At 42.2% G+C, this 6033-nt stretch overlaps 1 pseudogene; it reads left to right on the top strand.

Annotated features, from left to right (window-relative positions):
* The first annotated feature begins 201 nt into the window (after positions 1-201).
* Positions 202-1137, top strand: LOC137143310 (olfactory receptor 14C36-like; annotated as a pseudogene).
* The last annotated feature ends 4896 nt before the right edge of the window (positions 1138-6033 follow it).

The raw sequence follows: 6033 nt of genomic DNA, 5'->3' as shown, positions 1-6033 counted from the left end.
TGACTTTACGGGAACCTATTTACCTTCAGGTGATAACTCACCACTCCTAGTCAATGGAAAGGACGAGAGCTGTGCACCTTTGACACTCACATCATGAGATATTACTGAGGGGGATCAGGCCCATTCCCTCTGTCCCTGTAATCCCAACTGTTATCTTTGTCCTTCCCTCTACAGCCATCAGAGAATACACAGAGGAAGAAAATGTCCAACCGAACCGCTGTGACCGAGATCCTTCTCCTGTGATTCTCAGACGTTTGGGAGCTGCAGATTTTGCACTTTGTGGTGTTTCTGGTGATTTACCTGGCAGCCCTGATGGGGAATCTTCTCATTGTCATGGCTGAAGCCTTCGATCGCAACCTTCACACTCCCATGTACTTCTTCCTGATGAATCTATCCATTCTAGACCGTGGCTCCATCTCTGTAACCATCCCCAAATCCATGGTCAATTCCCTCATGAACATCAGGTTAATTTCTTATCCTGGGTGCATCACTCAAGTCTTTCTCTTTGTCGGCTTCACCACAACTGATTTTGCCTTGCTCACCGTCATGGCGTACGACCGATACGTCGCCATCTGCCAACCACTGCACTACAAGAGGGTGATGAACAGGACAGCTTGCATTCAAATGGCAGCCGGTGCCTGGATCAGTGGTATTGTCTACTCTGCATTGCACACCAGAAACACCTTCAGGTTACCCTTCTGCCAGTCCAATGTCATCAACCAGTTCTTCTGTGAAATCCCCCAACTGCTCAAGCTCACCTGCTCCGACTCGTACCTCAGTGAAGTTGGGTTTATTGCCTTTAGTGCATTTATAGGTGTAAACTGCTTTGTTTTTATAATTGTGTCTTATGTTCAGATCCTCAAAGCAGTGCTGAGAATGCCCTCTGAGCAGGGCCGGCATAAGGCCTTCTCCACCTGCCTGCCTCACCTCACTGTGGTCTCTTTGTTACTTTTCACTGGCTGCTTTGAGTTCCTGAATCCTATCTCCACCGTAGCATCAAATCCGGAGCTGCTGATGGGTGTTCTCTATGCCGTGGTGCCTCCGGTGATGAATCCCATCATCTATAGCATGAGGAACAAGGAGATCAAAGCTGTGTTACAGAAACTGATTGTGTGGAGGATATTCACCAAGAATTAGAATGTCTGTCCTTGCTCCTTGACTGTGATTTCATTTTGAGCTTCTTTATCGACTGATGACAAAATTGTCTCCTTGATACGCTTGAAATATGTTTATGAAGTAATAAAATCCAGAATAACTCCACTGAAGTCAGAAGAGTTAGTGAAGGGTTACAACAGTGTAAATAGGATCAGAATCTCTATATCTATCCATAAATCTGCCTACACACCTATCTGTTCATTTTAGAGGTTTATACTGCTACCATCACCACACGACCTGACCACGTTGCACGGCATGTCAATAGCCATAACTAAGTCCCCAGTGAACTGCATGAAGTTTCTGTCTCTTCTCCTTTTTTGACGTAAAAATTGTGTTTCAGGTATGGGTGGTTTGCTTTGCATTTGCTTGATTTGTTTCTTTTTGTGTGGGTTATTTTGTTTGTTGCTTGGTTGATTTGTTCCTGTGCTCCACGTGGTTTGTTTGGGGGGTAGGAGTTTGGGAGTGTGGAATATGGTTGTTTAAATGAGGGTATCAATTATTTATCATCTATTCGAGATGCAATCTCCTCATCTCTTTGATCGGGTTTTCTGAGAGTCTTAAAGTTTTGCTTTCCCCATTCATGAAGACTTGGAAAAAAAATTGTGCGGGTGTCAGGGTAGCTGAGTTTCTGGTCAAACAATTATTTTTATGCTGTATCATTCTTTCCATGGTTGAAAGGCATTTTGGAAGAGAAAGTTATTGCAATGCCTAACGACAAACTGAGTCATGGTAATAAGGGAAAAATTTTATCCTACCGAACAATTGCTGTGATGGATCTGGAGTTGCTATCTAATATTTTCTCTTATGTTAAACTTTGTTCCTATTGTGGTAAATAAATCACACTTTGTATGGAGAAAGCCGACCAGTCACTCAACTTACTACTGCTCACACCCCCTGAGAGAAGAACTGCCGGTATCAAACCTTGTTGAGAAATCACATCGGTGCACGGGGTATTGTCGGCTGAGAGCCTGCTCGAGAGGGGGAAAATCGAGTGATTCTGCCTGAAAAGAGGGGCAGGCTCATGGCTGAGACCTGAGGGGGTGACCTCAGAGAGACCCAAGAAGGGGACAGAAATGTAGCTAACCCTGTAACCAGGGCAACTGGGATTTAGTCATTCACTGCAAAGGATTGATTTGGAATTAGCCAATGGTCTTTCCTCCACACAGGGTTCCAAATGTGTCTATATCACAGACGCCGGCTGTTATTGCTGCTATTGTTATTATTAGTATTGTTATTTAAAAAATATGTTTGTGCTTATTTCTGTACCCTATGTATACATTAAATATTAGCAGAGCATGTCAGACAGACAGACAGACACACAGACAGAAAGATAGATTATGAATAAGAAAAGCCAATGATTGTGCCTCTTCTGTTGTTCATTATTGTTGATGTCCAGATCAATGATTTCCTTGAAAATATTCATTATTTGGTGTTATTTATTAAAGAATTGCTGCAAATATTTCTGACCCCATAGCTCATTTACAAGAACATCCTGATAAAAATGTCTGTGAGCTTTGAGCTGTTTTGACTGGACATATTTTAACAGGATCTGTTTCTCTTGCCTTATTGGTTACAATAGATTATCCAGCTCCAACTTTGTATAAATAATGTCCTATTCATTGGTCCAAACGCAGTGATGGGTAGGACACTCAGGTGGCCTCTGGGAGACCCAGGTTCCAGCTCTGTCTCATTTAGAACAGCCCTGGTAAGTGCTCTGATCACTGCTTTATTGACTATTCTTGGCTATTTCTCCCTGGTGTTGGATTGAAATCCCATCCTGAACCCGAGACACCTTCTCAATGGAAATTTAATCACAGATGTGCTTCTAGGAGAAGCTACAGTATTGTCAAATCAACTTTTTTAAATAAAAAAGCTTCATTTGAAAAATCCAATGACAAAAATTGGATCACAGTTTTGTCTCGTTTTCCCAAGTCAGTTAGAAAACACTGCAAAACCTTCCTCTTCCAAAAAGAATTTCTACCATAAGAAGAATGACACAGCACTGGTGTATTTTGGTACTGAGCTGTAACATAATAAAAAGGATGCCTATCCATGCAGATTAATAACCAGATAAGAACCCATTAAAATCCCAGTTGAATTAATGTAATCATTTCAACAGAAGCACAGATATCTATGAAACTCTTAGAATCATAGAATCATAGGAGATTAGAGTAGGAAGGGACCTCAGGAGGTCATCTAATCCAACACCCTGCTCGAAGCAGAACTAAACTCAGCTAAATCATCCCAGCCAGGGCTTTGTCAAGCCTCAGCTTAAAAACCTCTAAAGATGGAGAATCCACCACCTCCTGAGGTAACCCATTCCAGTGCTTCACCACCATCTGAATGAAAAACTTTTCCTAATATCCAACCTAGACCTCCCGCACTGCAACTTCAGACCATTGCTCCTAGTTCTGTCATCTACTATGAAGGTTTAAGCTTTTAATTTAATGTTTAATTGTGCCTGCTTTGCTCATAGATTAATACTTTTGATAGCCAGTAAGACCCATTAGATCATCTAACTTGACCTCTTGCGTAGCACAGGAGGGATAATTTCACCTGGTTACTCCTTTCCTGAACCCACTAACTTGTTTTTGACAAAAGCATCTTCCAGAAAGGCAGCCAGGCTGGATTTGCGGACTTTAAAATGTAGGCCCAAAGCTTGATTTTGTTATATTTGATTCTGTTATTAAGGGGATTGAAATGCCGGATCCTTTTCAGTATAGGACAAACCACCACAGCTGTTTTTCTGTGTCCTTGCATTCTAGCCTGGCCTTCCAGTTTGTGAAATAGGAATCTGTTAGCTATTGATAACTTTGTTTTTGAAACCACCATCTGGTCATTGATTATTCTGTGTGTAAAGTTACCAAAGATCCTGGTTGTGAAATTGTTTCTGAGTACATGTGTTCTAAAGTTGGTTGTAAAATGAACATCAGCATATGTCCTGACATAAAGAAACCCACTGTGAAATGAAATTACCCTTGTTATAGTAGAAAATGTTTTAGATAAGAAAAAATGTTCTTGTTTCTGAAGGACATCTGAATCTTTCAGTCATAAGTTTTAGTTGAATGTTAAAAAATTAGCATGTGAATGAATGAGTGAGTGATGTGTGTATGTGAAACTATGGAGTGACGGAGAAAGGCGCCAGCCTCGAATGTTTAAGGGAAGAAGAAGTGAGTGAAGATAACAACTTTTATGACCCAGCTGGCTGAAGACTGCCCACCCTGATAACCCTGGGGTCCATCTCGAAGGACAAAAACAAGATGGACTGTGCTAGATAAGAACAATGGTCATGCTTGGAAAATATGGGTAATTGATAATCAAACCAGGATACAGATGCACCATGACAAAGCAAAACCCATAGAGTGGCATAAGAGCTCACCCCTATAAAAAGGGGACAGAAAGATGAGGACTTTGGGTTTGGTTCTACAATCATCCTCCAGGAGCATCAGCATGCACCGGCAGACCCCTGCTCCTTCCCCCATGTCTTAGCCACCTGTTCGGTGGACTAAGATGAGCAACTGATGCTGGTAACTATACTCCATCTCTGTAGAACTTTATTTGTGTGTGTGTGAATGTATCAGAAGAAATGTGTTTTAGAAATAGATGAAACTGCTTTTGTTGTAGAGAATTTCTGTATTCACAATAAACGTGGCATGTTGCCTTGTCCCCCTGAATAAGATCCTGCTGTTTGTTTCATAAGTATAACAAACAGTCGGAGAACACTCTGTTTTCCAAGTGCTGAGCACTCAGGGTCCATGGGAAATTGCCCAAGTGGCTACAAAAGTCTTGCATGAATCACACAGTTTACATTCTATTAAATGGCACAAGCACAGAGCTCCACCTTTTGCTAAATCCATAGAGTCGTTGGTGCCCCAAATCATTGCAAGCTTTGTGCACCCATCCCTGAGAGACGCTGAGTGCTGCTGGCTTCATGACCCGTGCTCTGCTCCAAGTTCAGTCACCATCACTGATAGGCTGCGTAGGCCTGACTGTGCCACCCTTACTTGGGTAACTGTCGTAACGGGTTAAAATCATTGTATTGTGTGTGTGCCCCGAGTCCATGTTGAGAAAGAGAGAGAGAAAAAAAAATCATTGAAGATTGTTAATTGTGTTTCAAGATTTTGTAACCATCTGTTCTTATAATTGTTCCTAGTTATTTTTGTAGGAGATAAGGAGAAGTTGTTGACCTCGAGAATGGACAAAAAGGTACAAGTTGTAAACCCCATGGGAGAAGAGCTCAGAGGCAGCAAAAACCCTGACCAAAAGTAACCAGTTGAACTTGAAATAGGGGTAACTTGCGAGCTCAGCAGTTCCTAGGCCCAAACTTGGAAGTTTGCAGTTGCTGCAACTTTTATTTGGTGAGTTATACCTGACAAGGATAAACTTCTGGCCTGGGGACTTCCCAAGGAGGGACCGACAAAGTGATGTAGGAATGCCCATGATTGGTCTGGCGGACGTATAGCTGGAGTGGAGATAAAAGGGGTGTCAGACAAAGCAAAAATCAGAGAGCCTTGTTGTGAGGACCACCGAGCCTCCCCAAGGGGTACACCAGAATCGTGCCTGCAAGAGGGTCTGATCAGCCGTCCTGCCTCTTTCCAGCTCTCATCACCTACATTACCTTAGAATAGTCAGGTTAGTGAGCTGATAACCCGTTGGGACTTGTCCTGTGGATGAAAATACCCTAGGTGCAAATACGATAGAGGTCCCACTTGGATGAAAATTAGAATTCTAAATAGAAAGACCAGGTCATGAAACATCTGTTAACTTTGCTGCTACTGAGTTCATTTCTACATGTGGCGAGTACTCAATGTCAACGTTTGTTTAGGTATACCAATTCTACTTGTGTTCCAGGAGTGATTGTGACTGTAACTGTTGGAA

The sequence above is a fragment of the Emydura macquarii genome, unplaced genomic scaffold (genome assembly GCF_026122565.2).
Source record: "Emydura macquarii macquarii isolate MOO-44397 ecotype Brisbane River unplaced genomic scaffold, CSIRO-AGI_Emac_v2 contig_3307, whole genome shotgun sequence".
Taxonomy (NCBI): Eukaryota; Metazoa; Chordata; order Testudines; family Chelidae; genus Emydura; species Emydura macquarii.
Note: the sequence above shows the minus strand (reverse complement) of the source record. Positions and strands in the feature narration are given on the sequence as shown.